Here is a 15,693-nt window from a genome sequence, read left to right on the forward strand (position 1 = left end):
TGCTGGTTTTAGTTATATCTGTTAATCTCAGTTTATTTACAGCAGAGATAGGAATCTGTTTTTCCCATGGACTTTTTCATGGTTTTTCATGGCTTTCTGTCCCTGTCTCAGATTTTCCCTCACTTCCTGTCTGGTGAAATCACTGTCACAGTCACAGTAAAGAATGGGGAATGTCTCCACTTTATCAAACTAACTAATAGTACACAATGTCAATCTGCTACAAGCTAACAAGATATTTTCTTTTGTAAAGAATGGGGCATAGACCCCAAATATATCCTTTTCCCCATATAAAGTAAACAAAGACCTTGTATAGAATGGCCAGTTTAGCTTTGGACTTTAGCACCATCTTGCAGTAGACAGAGTAAAAGATAAATAAGTCTCTGCCAACATCGTATTATTTTACTACACCCAATATGTTTAAAGGAGTATGCCTCCCTTTGCCCCCTCTGCAAAAAAGTACCTCTTTTGTTGGATGGCTCACACAGCTTTTACCTCTGCTGTTGTCTGACTACCTTCTTTGGCATTCAAGCCTCAGCAATGCTTTTGACTTTTTCTACATTTTTCCTTGATCTAAAAATAGGAGTTTCTAAGCCCATAACCCTGATCATCAGCACTCTGCTGGTCACATGGGTCAATGAAATGCCAAAGAACAATGATCCTGATGACGTATCTACCCCCCCACACACACACACACCCCAATAACAACATCACATGTGCTGATGTAGCATAGGGACTGAAACATGAGGTCCTAGTATCTCTACTACAATTAGTTGGGTTAATTTTGGAAAGATGGTTTGGTATTTTTTCCTATGCTAAGCTAAAGTTTCAGGCACTACTTCCCTTATTGTCTGCATGGCTGTGAGGAAGTCTGCAGAAAAAAAAAAGTTCTCTGAGCAGGCACAATCTGAATACTCTGTGTATATATTACTTGTGGGGCTGGAGTGCGTGACCACATATTTCGAGAAAATGTCACGGTTATCTTACAAATGAGGAACATCCGACAGGACTGACATGCTATAGTAGGACGTTGCAATTTTCCTACAAAAATAACTGGCAACTGACGAGATTAAAACAATTTTAACTCAAAGCGGATCTCCACCCAAAAGGGGAAGCTCGGCTTATTTGCCTCCTCCCCCTCTCTGCTGCCACATTTGGCACCTTTCGGGGGGGGTACAGGTACCTGGGTTTGACTAAGGGCCATTCACTAAGAACAGCGCGCTTCACGCATCTGCAGTAGGGTATTGGCTGTGAAGCCACATGGCGACGGCAGCACCCGAGAGGCGATTGAAAAATCAGCTCGGGTGAAGAAATCGCTGGATACGTGGACAGGTAAGTGTCCTAATATTAAAAGTCACCAGCTACAGCATTTGTAGCGGCTGACTTTTAATTTTTTCTGAAGGAGCCTGAAGCTCTGCTTTAAATGACATAGGTTTGACTGTGAAGGAAACAAACATCAAGGCTCATCTCTATCTCACACTAGTGACAGAATTCCATAGCTCAACTCATCTTTTCTTATGGCAGCACTCCTTCACTTCACAAATCAGCAGTGTTGAGCTGGTCGTACACTGATCGAAATTTGGCTGGTCCCTGTTGGACTGGTGGAATTATGATCAGTGTATGGGTTCCTTCGTGCAACAGAAGTAGATTGTTTGATCGACTTCTGTCGGAGGGACATATTGGAAAATCTTCTTTCGATCAGCCGCTGCAGCCGATCAGATGTATTCTGAAAATTTCCTGGCAGGATGCATTCTTCCATCCACCTGGTTTATGTGGATGGATGAATATGTTTGTTTTTTTCATTCACACTGCTGGCTGAATAAAAAAAAAACGAAAAGTGTATGGCCGACTTTTGCTCCCACGCTAATAATCAATCAAGTCACCTTTGAAAAAGTCACGTGTCTAGTGATGAAACCAGTCGGGAGGAGCCAGTGACGAGCGGTGCTGTGTGTACACTGTTGGCGTGTGAATAGATCCCAGCTGCTAGCTGTATGCAACTGACCTTACCATATGCAATTTATTCTGCTGAAAAGTGTGAGTGAATTTTTTACCCTTATTATATAGGGATTACATATCACACTGCCTGCGCAATGGTCTTTCTTTCTTTGTTGTTTCATACTGCGGAAGTTCTTTGAAAGCCAGAAGCCAGCCCATGCTAATGAGCAGCTGAATATATGAGCAAGCCAGCTATCACTGGGGATTACTCATTGAAACCTGTCTATATTCATCAAATCACCAAAGCCGTTATATATTTTCACAGCAGTATGCTGTCCTGTTGAGATACCTGTGCACTGTGGTTCATCACATTAATATATCTTATCTTTATTTTTCTCTTTTTAATTGTGTTCAATAATTTATTATCACATTGATATTTAGTTATAGGATTTTGTTATGGTGAAGGATGTTATGTTATTTATAATAGGCCCTATATGATTATTTTGCACATGATTCACTGATTAATCATTAAGAGATCACACCGTGTTATATTGGGAGGTTAATATTAGCGCATTATACATTTTGAAAAGATTCTACAAGGCTTTTGCCAGCGAAGGGGCACCTACAAATAGAGTAATTAGTAGCTGTATTTTATTACCAGTAGAAGAATCAGGAGGGTGACGTGACATTTACTAAATGATTACTGACATATGAAAAGAACCTATCCAAAATGTCATCATATATTTTGAAATACAATCTCGTCATGCAACATCCTTCTCTTTTTCTGCATGCCAGGCCTGTGCAGGGCAAAGACATGTCACAGTAAAACATTTCTGACCAAGCATTACTCACATTAAAGTGCTTGTAAAGGCTCAAGTTTTTCTACCTTCATGAAATCTATCCATGAAGGTAAAAAACCTTCTGTGTGCAGCAGCCCACCTTATCAGTATGAGTCCTATCATGATCCAGTGATGTGCACAAGAGCCTTCGACTCTCTGTGCACTCTCACATTGGTTGAGACAGCAGTGGGAGGAGGGGGGGGGGGTCGAGCCACAGCTCTGTGAGTGAATAGACACATGGAGCAGCGGTTCATGAACGGGCTTGCATGGGTGCCCCCAGAGCAAGCTGCATGTTCTGGGGGCACTCGGCAGGAGGGAGGGGCCAGGAACACCAGTGAGGGACCCAAGAGGGAGAGGATCGGGGCTGCTCTGTGCAAAACTACTACACAGAGCAGGTAAGTATAACATGTGTATTATTTTTTTTTAAATTGCCTTTAATATCACTTTAAATTTTCAGATGATTCTCCTATGTAGTTTCTGCGTGTGTATTACCATAACACAGAATTATAGCTAACAGCGTACTTCCTACTACAAAGCAAGAGTTGTTTTTAAAGAGCCAAAACACATGACTGTTATCTCAGGTTCAGCCACTTACACAAGTCTGTTTTTTTTCCCATGATAGTAACAGGGTCAGTCCAGCCATAACTGGTATTTCATTTAAGGGTGAGATTCAGTGTGCTTTAATCTCTTGTAAACCGGCCACTATACATATACGACTGGTCCACTCCCCTTTTCTTTTGGAAGGACATACCGGTACATACTCCAGGAGCTGAGCTCCTGTGATTGAACACAATGGATCACAGATAAAAAGGTACAGAGCTAATGGCTCTGTACAACATGATCGCTGTAACCAATCACAGAATGTAATCCTACGCTGAAGCTAGCAGTCACTGCACGGTGATCACCGATCTGTGTGTGAAAGGAAAGAAAGCCCCTGACCACCAGCCAGCATCAATTCATTACAGTGCCAACAATATTAGTGTAATTTACCCCTCTCTCCTGTATATTTCAGCCCCTTCCTGTATCTGATCTGACCTATATACAGTGGGGCAAAAAAGCATTTAGTCAGCCAATAATTGTGCAAGTTCTCCCATTTAAAAAGATGAGAGAGGCCTGTAATTGTCATCATAGGTACAGTATACCTCAACTATGAGAGAAAATGTGGAAACAAATCCAGACAATCACATTGTCTGATTTTTGAAAGAATTTATTTGCAAATTATGGTGGAAAATAAGTATTTTGTCAATATCAAAAGTTTATCTCAATACTTTGTTATATATCTTTTGTTGGCAATGACAGAGGTCAAACATTTTCTGTAAGTCTTCACAAGGTTGTCACACACTGTTGCTGGTATGTTGGCCCATTCCTCCATGCAGATCTCCTCTAAAGCAGTGATGTTTTGGGGCTGTCTCTGGGCAACACAGACTTTCAACTCCCTCAAGGTTTCTATGGGGTTGGGATCTGGAGACTGGCTAGGCCACTCCAGGACCTTGAAATGCTTCTTACAAAGCCACTCCTTCGGTGCCCGGGCGGTGTGTTTGGGATCATTGTTATGCTGAAAGACCCAGCCACGTTTCATCTTCAATGCCCTTGCTGATGGGAGGAGGTTTGCACTCAAAATCTCACGATACATGGTCCCATTCATTCTTTCATGTTAGTCGTCCTGTTCCCTTTGCAGAGAAACAGTCCCAAAGCATGATGTTGCCACCCCCATGCCTCACAGTAGGTATGGTGTTCTTTGGTTGAAACTCAGCATTCTCTCTCCTCCAAACACGACGAGTTGTGTTTCTACCAAACAGTTCTACTTTGGTTTCATCTGACCATATGACATTCTCCCAATCCTCTTCTGGATTATCCAAATGCTCTCTAGCAAACCTCAGACGGGCCCGGACATGTACTGACTTAAGCAGGGGGGCACGTCTGGCACTGCAGGATCTGAGTCCCTGGGGGCGTAGTATGTTACTGATGGTAGCCTTTCTTACGTTGGTCCCAGCTCTCTGCAGGTCATTCACTAGGTCCCCCTGTGTGGTTCTGGGATTTTTGCTCACCGTTCTGATAATTTTGACCCCACGGAGTGAGATCTTGCGTGGAGCCCCAGATCAAGGGAGATTATCAGTGGTCTTGTATGTCTTCCATTTTCTAATTATTGCTCCCACAGTTGATTTCTTCAGACCAAGCTGCTTGCCAATTGCAGATTCAGTCTTCCCAGCCTGGTGCAGGTCTACAATTTTGTTTCTGGTGTCCTTCGACAGCTCTTTGGTCTTCACCATAGTGGAGTTTGGAGTGTGACTGTTTGAGGTTGTGGACAGGTGTCTTTTATACTGATAACAAGTTCAAACAGGTGCTATTAATACAGGTAATGAGTGGAGGACAGAGGAGCCTCTTAAAGAAGAAGATACAGGTCTGTGAGAGCCAGAAATCTTGCTTGTTTGTAGGTGACCAAATACTTATTTTCCACAATAATTTGCAAATAAATTCTTTCAAAAATCAGACAATGTGATTGTCTGGATTTGTTTCCACATTTTGTCTCTCAAAGTTGAGGTATACCTATGATGACAATTACAGGCCTCTCTCATCTTTTTAAGTGGGAGAACTTGCACAATTGGTGGCTGACTAAATACTTTTTTGCCCCACTGTATTAGCCTCGCACCTAACTTATCTGCACACTAACCCCTTCATTCTACCATTGTTGTGACCTGTACCCCTTCACCCCCCGATTCCTCTTTGTATGACTTGTACATTTAAAGTGACACTAAACTATATTCTTATTCTATAAAATATAATCCATACACATCCACTACTTAAAGTGGTTGTAAACCCTTTACAACCACTTTAAACTACAGGCAAGCTTATATTTAGGCTTACCTGTAGCTGCACTGGATATCTCCTAAACCTGCACGGTTTAGGAGATATCCTTGTATTTGCATGTGCCAACGTTATGGGCACATGCACACTTAAGCCAACTGAAGCAACGGCACGTACGTGCTGTTGCTTCAGTTATACTGTGCCGTTCCCGGCGGCTCCCGCGCGGATGCCCGGGAGTGACGTCATTGCGGCTCAGGCCAATAACAGCGCCGGAGCCGCGATACCCAGAAGTAAGTCCCCGGGGAGATGTCGGCCGCTGGAGCAGTGAAGAAGGAACGCTGCGGGGGCTTTGATCTCAGGTAAGTCATTCATAATTAGTTAGTATGCTATGCATACTAGCTCATTATGCCTTTATCTTGCAGGTTTTTTTTTTTTGTATGTCTTAAAACGGGTTTGCAACCACTTTAATGGACCTGTAATCTATTTTTCATTAAATCATTTCTTAGGGTGCATTTACACTTGTGAATTTACCCTGTCTGCAATCAGCTGCAAGAACTCCAGCAGGGGTTCCCACGATGTGGGCAGCCCATTGAAAGTAATGAGAGGCTGCCAGCTCTCGCAGCTAATTGTGGTCACTCGCATGTTCATGCCCTGATTACGGCAGGGGTTCCTGTGATTGGCTGCAAGCAGGCAACCCCATTGACAGCAATAGGAGGCTGTTGGCTCTCGCAACTAATTGCTCCCACTTGCATGTAATCACTCATGCAGTGATTACATGCAAGTGATTGGCCCTGAACACAGGCAATCTACTTTCAATGGGGTTGCCTATTCGCAGCTAATTGTGAGAGCCCCCATTGGGGGGTTTTAACCTCCTCAATAACAGCATGTTCCTTCATTTCAAAACAATTGTGGCAAAAAAATCTGATCACCTTAGGGTTTCTATTTTGCTTCTTTTTTTCCTATATAGTAAGGAATAAAAAAACTGATGTACCGTATATACTCGAGTATAAGCCGACCCGAATATAAGCCGAGGCACCTAATTTTACCACAAAAAAATGGGAAATATTGACTCGAGTATAAGCCTAGGGTGGAAAATGCAGCAGCTACTGGTAAATTTTCAGGATGCGCTGCTGCACGGACAACACAGAGGCTGCCGGCGTCACTGTGCCCATCAATGCAGCCTCACTGCCCATCATTGCGGCCTTACCGTGCCCATCATTGTAGCCTCTGTGCCCATCACCGCAGCCTCACCATGCCCATCATTGCAGCCTTACTGTGCCCATCATTGTAGCCTCACTGTGCCCATCACCGCAGCCTCACCATGCCCATCATTGTAGCCTCACTGTGCCCATCACCGCAGCCTCACCATGCCCATCATTGCAGCCTTACCGTGCCCATCATTGTAGCCACACTGTGCCCTTCACCGCAGCCTCACCATGCCCATCATTGTAGTCACACGCCTATCATTGCCGCCTCATTGTGCCCGTCATTGCAGCCTCAATGTGCCCGCCATAGCAATCTCACTAGTAGTGACTGTGGGCATTCATGCAGTCAGTACCTGGATTGCACAGCGGGCATCTCCCGCTGTATCTCGGAGCTCAGTGTGAAACGTTTGGCCACGCTGTGACAAAAGTCCCGCCCTCCTCCTAGACCAGCTCATGTGATAGACGCAGTGTTCTGTCTATCACATGAGCTGGTCTCGGAGGAGGGCGGGACTTTTGTCACAGCGCGGCCAAAAGTTTCAGAGTCAGCTCCAAGACACAGCAGTCTCCCTCTGTGTAAGGGAGGGAGAGAGGGGAGCGCTGCAGCCATAGTTAAAAGCGACCCCAGGGCAAGCAGCCTAATGTCCAGTATCCCTGCCCTCACTTGAGTATAAGCCGAAGGGGGGGGGGGGGTTTTAGCATAAAAAAATGTGCTGAAAAACTCGGCTTATACTCGAGTATATACGGTAACTAAGCACCACAAAAAAGATCTCCACTAGTTTCTAGGTCCCCTGCTGAGGGGGCTGCCCTGCTACATTCTGAACACAGGAGGTCAGCTGCAAAGCATTCTCTGATAGGAAAAGGTGGAGAGTGTGATGCCATTGTCCCGCCTTTCACTTCATCCAATCAGAGAATGTTTTGCATTCATTGAAAATACGGAAAGTGATCTCTGAATGGTGCCCGTGCCGAATGGCTAACTGAGTAGCGGTGTCTACTACAGTGACTTCTAGCCTGTACGGGATCCCACAAGTATGGTATATGCATAATTACATTTGTCCAAGCTGGACCAATGTAACTATGTAACAAACTCTTCTTTAAAGTTAACCTGTACTGGGAAAAAACTACCATTGCTCACCTTTCCTAATAATGCTGGTTGCCTGGCTATGAACCTGACCAATAGCTCTCAATACTTTCCCAGAACAAGTATGTGGTTCAAGTGACTCTGTCCCAAGAATTAAGTCACTGGTCCAGAACAAGGATGCAGCAAGCCAGAACAAGCACAGTGCTGTATGTATATATATATATATATATATATATATATATATCCCCCCAAAAAATATATAAAAAACTAATTTCTTTCTCAATTTAGGCCAATACGTATTCTTCTATATATTTTTGGTAAAATAAATCGCAATAAGTGTATATTGATTGATTTGTGCAAAAGTTATAGCATCTACAAAATAGGGGATAGATTTATGGCATTTTTATTATTATTATTTTTTTAATAGAAGTGGCGGTGATCTGCGATTTGTATCGGGACTGCGATATTGCGAAGGACAGATCGGATACTTTTGACACTATTTTGGGACCGTTGACATTTATACAGTGATCAGAGCTAAAAATAGCCACTGATTACTGTGTAAATGTCACTGGCAGGGAAGGGGTTAACACTAGGGATCAATCAAGGGGTTAAACGTGTTCCCTCAGTGTGTTCTAACTGTAGTGGGGATGGGCTACCTAGGACATGACAGAGATCACTGCTCCCTATGACAGGAAGCAGTAGATCCCTGTCATGTCACTAGGCGGAACAGGGAAATGCCTTGTTTACATAGGCATTTCCCCATTCTGCCTCTCCTCATCGCGATCGCGGGCCACCGGAGGAAATCGAGTGCATGCGCCCGCTAGGTTTACAAAGGGACTACGGGTACGCCCTTTTGCGCACCCATGCCATTCTGCCGACGTACATCTGTGTGCATCGGTCGGGAAGCGGTTAAAAAGCTTACTTGCAACTGTTTTCCTTTTCTTTTTTTTCATTCACTTGCAATGTGCCTCTAAAATTGCTAGAAAATGTGACTACTTAAGGAAGAGACAGTATGCTAGCACAGCCCCCTCCATCCTTAGACATCACAGTGCTCTTCTGGGAATCTCTAATTACTGTCTGTGCTGGCCAAGCTCCTCTACTCCTCCTCCTACTTAACTTTTAGGGAGGAGAGCAGCAGCTGAGAGAGGTGTGAAGAGGAAAACTATAGAGCAGTGGTTTCCAAACTGTAGCCCGATGGCTGGATGCGGTCCTTTGCTTTCCTTTATCCGGCCCTTAGGGCACTATTCCTCCAACTGATATCAGACACTGTTCTGTCAACCAACATCAACAATGGGGCATCATTTCTCCCACTGACATCAACAATGAGGAACTTTTCCTTCAATGTTATCAACGACGGGGCACTTTTTATTCCCACTGATGCCAGGAAAATTTATACTCCCACTGGCCATAGTCCATCCCCTCTAAAGTCTGAAGGACAATAAACTGGCCCTTTGTTTAGAAAGTTTGGGTACCCCTGCTATAGAGCATCACTTGAGTGACAGCTTTGAGTCTGCAGGAGCTGCTGAGTTCACATCCACGTAGCTCCCAACTGTCTCTGATTTCGAGGGACTGTCCCGGATTTGGAACAAAGTCTCTCTGTCCATCTTTCCTCCTCATTTGTACCTCATTTTGGTCTGATCTATACAGTTGTATAAAAAAAAGTACATTTTTATCTTTCAAAACGTGTTTTCCAGTGCTAAATCTTTCATTCAGTTTTTAAATAGCCGCATTTGTACATTTCAGAAGCCAAAGTAAAAGAATAGTAGAGGTTAAAAAAAAGCACTTATGGGTTTTACTAATATTATTTTTGAATAATTCTCCTTTAAGGGGGCGTGGCAGGGGGTGTGTCCTATGCCTACATACTTTTGCTAACAAGTGTCCCTCGTTCCCATCTCAGAAAGTTGGGAGGTTTACATCCAAGATGGCAGCGCCCAGGATGGATGGCCACACAAGGGAGGTTTTTATGGGTAAAAAACATACAAAAAAAAATCATATACGCACATATAATCTTGTGAGAAGATTTTTGTAGAAATTAATGGTTCGAGAACAGGGCTTTTGAGGCTTTAACTAAAATAGAAACAAATGAGCCTCCTTGTTCACGAAATATTGTTTTTGAATGTTGTCCATGCTGCTCAATGCAACAAATTAGAATCCTCTTTTTACTTTCTTAACTGCATTAGAAAACCAACAGCAGAAAGTCGATTGCCTGCTGCAAGCAGCACACTTTCCTTTCAAACCCCTTTTCACACTTCTCTCTATCAGGTCCATTGTGCTACTTAGGCAAGTATCTCTTAGAACAATACACATTATGGTTGAAATAACATTTGCAGCATTGATTTTATTTACCTGAATTATTGATCCAGACAAGCCCAACCCTTTTCCAAATGCGGCAAGGTTGTTGGCAAGTGGCGCTGAGGGAGCAAATGATGTCAGCCCCTGCTGGTGTGGCTGTCGCTTGTTACGACCCGGGCATCCTCCCAACCAAGACATCTTCTCGTTTTCTACTAAGCATGAGGGCTCTCGTATAAAGGAAAAGGAAAGGGAAGTGCTGGCAGCTGAGAACTGCACTGTGAGCAATGACCATAACTTGCGATGTTATCAGTAGCACTCGAAACGTATCCTCCCTTCCCTAAAACACAATTGCTACGTTGTTACAGGGTTCAGTCCTTTCTGGTTGTACAAGTGAGGGTACATACACAGCCCAATCTGAGCTCAATTGGATCACTGTTGTGACAATTGGCCAACGATGATATTGTCTGACCATAGGTAGCACTCTAATGCCTGGTACACACTATGATCTGACGTTAGTACACTGATCTCCCCCGCTGACCTGTTGTGTTCTGACAGGGGGATGGCCAAAACACTTCAATCAGCGCTTTCAGCCATTGCCTGAGTGCTGATCGGGAGTCGGTCAGCTGCTGGTTTGCCAGCATGCTCGTCCGACAGAAGCCAGCCAAGTAGCCGGGTAACTTACACACAGGCTGAGCGTTGGACGGTTTTTATTGAATGTCATCCGACATTCGGCCAGTGTGTATGGGGCTTAAAGCGGGAGTCCGGTGACCAATCTTTTTTTTTTTTTTTTTTTTTTTTTAGGTCATTGAGACACTTTGCTAATCCCAAAATAATACTCACAGTTTGGGTGTAATATTTCCGCCTCTGTCTGTTTTCGTACTGAAGAATAACTTAAAAAATGTGATGCTGGCTGTTTCCATCTTGCTTGTGGGCATGTGAAGCCCACAATCATTGATTTCCTGGATGCGGTGAATGCTGTTCATTTACAGCTTGTTCACACGCATGATCATTGTTTCCGCACTGAATCTTGGGAAGCCTGACACTAAGCTCCCAGGAGACAGTGCGGCGCCGGGGAAAGGCAATAAACACGCCTACTCCCATGGGAGGAGAGATAGGAAGTGCCACAATAAAGTACAATATAAAGGTAATTACAACGATAAAACATTTTTTCGTGCGGCATTTGAACATCTATGCAATTAACTGAAGGGGGTAAGATTAAGTTAAAAATTTGAGTGGAACCCCGCTTTAAGTTCCACACAGCAATGTTACATACAGTAGTAGGCGAGGCTGAAAAAAAAAACACAAGTCCATCAAGTACAACCTATGTGTGTGATTTTATGTCAGTATTACATTGTATATCCCTGGATGTTGTGGTTGTTTAGGTGCTTATCTACTAGTTTTTTTAAATGATCGATGTTCCCCACTGAAACCACCGCCTGTGTAGGGAAGGGAATTCCACATCCTAACTGCTCTTACAGTAAAGAACCCTCTACGCAGTTTAAGGTTAAACCACTTTTCTTTTAACTTTAGTGAATGGCAGCGTGTCTTATTAAATTCCCTTATGTGGAAAAGTTTTATCCCTATTGTGGGGTCACCAGTACGGTATTTGTAAATTGAAATCATATTCCCTCTCAAGCGTCTCTTCTCCAGAGAGAAAAAGTTCAGTGCTCACAACCTTTCCTCATAACTAATATCCTCCAGACCCTTTACTAGTTTTGTTGCCCTTCTCTGGGCTCTCTCCATTTCCAGCACATCCTTCCTGAGGACTGGTGCCCAGAACTGGACAGCATACTCCATTTGCGGCCGGACCAGAGTCTTGCCACCCAAATGCATTATTTTACATTTTTCCACATTAAACCCAGGTTCACACTGAGCTGTGATTTCGGCCGTTATTTCAGAGACATGTCAATGTAAATCAGAGCCCAAAATCGCAAAAAGTAGTACAGAAACTACTTTTTTAAATCGGTGCAGCGCCGCAGATGCGGCGTCGCACCGATTAAAACGGTCCTATTGATGGCAATTGCCGCCAATTTGACATGCGATTTGATATGTCAAATCGCATGTCAAAACACTCCAGTGTGAACCAGGGCTAATCCTCATTTGCCATGTGTTCCATTTTGAAAATTTGTGTACAGCAGGTGTTGATTCTGCCCCTGCTGAGGACAAAGGAACATGTTATTTGGGTGTTTGTGCACAAATCACCTATGGGTTAGCATAATCTTAACCTCTTTTCAACTGCAGAACGCATTTAAAAATATATGGACTAGAAAAATGTTACTATATGAGGGCAAATAAGGTTGGCTTTAACGCCCAGCTGCCATACATAATATATGCACCCAAGGGCAGCAGGAGGTTGTGTGCCAAGGGCACGTTCCCAGCACTCTGACCCAGTTGTCACCAATAGCTCTCAGTCAAGGCTTCTGATTGGGATCCAGTAGGACGGGTGTCCAATCTTGTGATGGATGTGAGAGCTAGTCACGCTGGTCACATGATACAGAAGTCGCAGCGCCTCCCAGGCATGCTCCAACAGTCCAACGCAATGCCCCTTGGTGGCACAGGCATCTTCTCCCCAGCTTTTTCCAGGTGTTGGTCTTCAGCCATCTTTATTGGCCACTGCAGGGTGATGTCACTCCCACATACGCATGGCAGTCATTCATCCTTGCACACTGGCACTGTGCCGAAAATGTAAATGGAGCTGGACTTACACAGCTCCGTGTATATTCTGTATAGAATTACAGACAGGCAGAAACGTTTATTTTATTGTAGAAGAAACATAGCAAGTCTCTTCTGCAATAAAGTGCCTGCCAGTTAATTTTTTCTTTTTGTCTTCAGTTCAGTGTTAAAGGGGCCTTTAACGCTCTGCCCCTTTTTTTTATAGCAGGTGTCACTGTCTTGAAACCTAATCACACCGTCTCTTAGGCTACATTCAAATTTGGCATTTTGGGATCTCTGAATGTATGTGCAGCAATCGTGGCAAACTGCAACGTGCTAAGCTTGTTGCCCAAAAAGAAGCAGGAACATCTTTTGGATGACAAGCTTTGCGTGTTGCAGTTTGCTGCGATTTCTCGCAAAGCCGCACCACGTTTAGGTGCCATTGAAAATGAATGGCAACTGAACATGCGTTTTGTGACTGTAGTGCGACTTGAGATTGCAGGCAGAATTGCAGAGATCCCAAAATGCCAAATGTTTATTTGTCTTATAGCTGTGATCTGGCCAAAGTTGTTTATATTGTATTAAACTCTACAGTATATCTCTTCTACGCAATATTGGTTAATTTTAAATGTTAAAAATGAATTCCTGTCACTGTATATTTTTACATACTTTAGTCACATTGGTCCAGCTTGGATAATGTAACTATGTATATACCATATCCAGCCAAGGACCCAGGAAGCTGGAAATCACTAAATTAAACTATGCTGACCTGATCCATTTTGAAAACAGGGGGCCAGCCATTCAGAGAGTGCTTTGCATTATTACAAAAAGTTCTGACTGGATGAGGTGGGGAGCAATAACATCACTGCCCCGCCACCTCACCTTGTCCACCTCATCCTTGTGCCAGAATTTTTTGGGCTAATAACTTCCTGTGCTGTCTGGCTGTGCTGACTGTTATTATTCTCAGCTATTTCTGAGGACTACACAACGACACCCCTCTGTGTTCTAAAGAGGAAAAGAATGGTGGTAGCCCAATACAGCTTCTGCTGTTGGCTTGACACGGAAGGGTGAGCGAGCTTTTTCATCCTAGGACTAGAAATATGTTACTAGCAGCATCACCAGGTAAAAAAAAAGAAAAAAAGTGAAATAAAGAAGAAAACAAATGCAGCCAAAACATCTGATAAGGACTGATAAGCTGCAATATATTACATTTTGTTTTGGGGTTTATATACATTCTTTAATGATTCTTTCTTCAGTTTTCATCACTGGACTGGGGGTGTGGGAAGGTTTTTTCTATTACCTGAATATTGTGTGCTAAAGGGTGCCCCCTTTCCCATCTTAGAAAGTTGGGAGGCATGTCTGTGTCTCTGTTGGATATATTATTTCACTTCCCATCCTACTTTCCCTGGGACAGGAAGTTGCAGGAAATCTCTCCAACAAAGCCACAGGCAGCAGTAAAAACCAGACAGCTGATCTGAAGCCGCGTGCACACGGTCGGACTTTTCGACCGGACTGGTCCGACGGACTTTCCGACTGACTTTCAACTGACTTTTTAACGACCGGACTTGCCTACACACGATCACTTCAAAGTCCGACAGATTCGTACGTGATGACGTACACCGGACTAAGGAAGTAATAAGGAAGTTGATAGCCAGTAGCCAAAAGCTGCCCTAGCGCCGGTTTTTGTCCGTTGGACTAGCATACAGACGAGCGGATTTCTGGGTCCGGCGGAGTTACGATGTAAAGATTTGAAGCATGTTCCAATCTAAAGTCCGTCAGATTTTCGACTGGAAAAGTCAGCTGAAGGTCCGATGAAGCCCATACACGATCGGATTGTCCGCCGGACTCGGTCCGTCGCGCCAGTCTGGTCGAAAAGTCAGACCGTGTGTATGCTGCATGACAGTTTAGGAAGCAGTTAAACTTTGATAAACGTAGTTTAGCCCTGCAGGCTTACAAATTACAGGGTGTCAAAGTGTATGTGCCTAACTCAAAAGGCCACTTCAGTGCTCCCATATCTACGGAAACTCAATCACTGACTTACTGGACAGCATATAGCAATTTCCTACATTGCAAGGTGAGTATTATTTTACCCCAAAAACGATTAGTAAGGGCCAGAAGAGAATTATAAATGTTATGTCCAATCATGCTTTAATCCTTAAAGTGGAATTTCAGGCTTAAACCTACTTAAAACTACTGTGAACACTGTCTCCTCCCCCCCTCCTAACACCAATGCTTATTAACCCGTGTAGGAAAGATCTGTATACTTACCTTTTTTCGGCCTGCTCCAGTCCGGTCATGTGATCTCCCCTGTGTCAGCCAGTGCTGCTTCAGGGGAGAGGAGAGAGCGCTCAGATAATGGCTAGTAAAGCCTGGAGTGGTGACGTTACCCACAGGCTTCAATGTTCAATCTATTGTCGATCGTTCTCTCCTTAGCCTTGCAGCTACGCTGGCTGACACAGGGGAGTGGGTTCATGTGACCGGCCTGCAAATAGGTATGTAAATACATCTTTCTTATATAGGTTAGTAAACATAGGTGTTAGGAGGGTTGAGAGGTAGATTAGGTGCCCCTATGATATCCGGAACCTCACCCCTGGTAAATGAAAAATGGTGGCAACAGGGTAATTGGGATTATAGAGGTGCCCAAAACAATGAAGAATACATAAATTATATAAAATAAAAATGTATTACATAAACAACAACAAATATAGGGTTCAGTAAAATTAGCAGAGCATGATACAAGTCATGTTTAATGGTCACTGATATCCGTATATAGTAGATGATCAATACTTGATGTCATATCCCAACACGTTTCGCCAACAATGGCTTCCTCTGGGGATTTTTACGGACCACCAATATTCCATACTCCTCAAGGGAGAATCAGAGGGAAACA

At 43.7% G+C, this 15,693-nt stretch overlaps 1 protein-coding gene across 6 annotated transcripts in view; it reads right to left on the minus strand.

The window, feature by feature from the left end:
- Nucleotides 1-15,693, minus strand: part of ARAP3 (ArfGAP with RhoGAP domain, ankyrin repeat and PH domain 3) — a 273,051-nt gene that overhangs the window by 200,843 nt on the left and 56,515 nt on the right. Inside the window, exon 1 of one of the 6 annotated variants that reach the window (XM_073621029.1) lies at nucleotides 10,206-10,489. The exons of the other annotated variants lie outside the window; for them this stretch is intronic. The gene's annotated coding sequence lies outside the window, so the exon portion shown is untranslated. Of the gene's footprint in view, nucleotides 1-10,205; nucleotides 10,490-15,693 lie in introns of those variants that run through there. 6 annotated transcript variants of the gene reach the window in all.

Source organism: Aquarana catesbeiana, linkage group LG03, assembly GCF_042186555.1.
Source record: "Aquarana catesbeiana isolate 2022-GZ linkage group LG03, ASM4218655v1, whole genome shotgun sequence".
In the NCBI taxonomy this organism is placed as follows: Eukaryota; Metazoa; Chordata; class Amphibia; order Anura; family Ranidae; genus Aquarana; species Aquarana catesbeiana.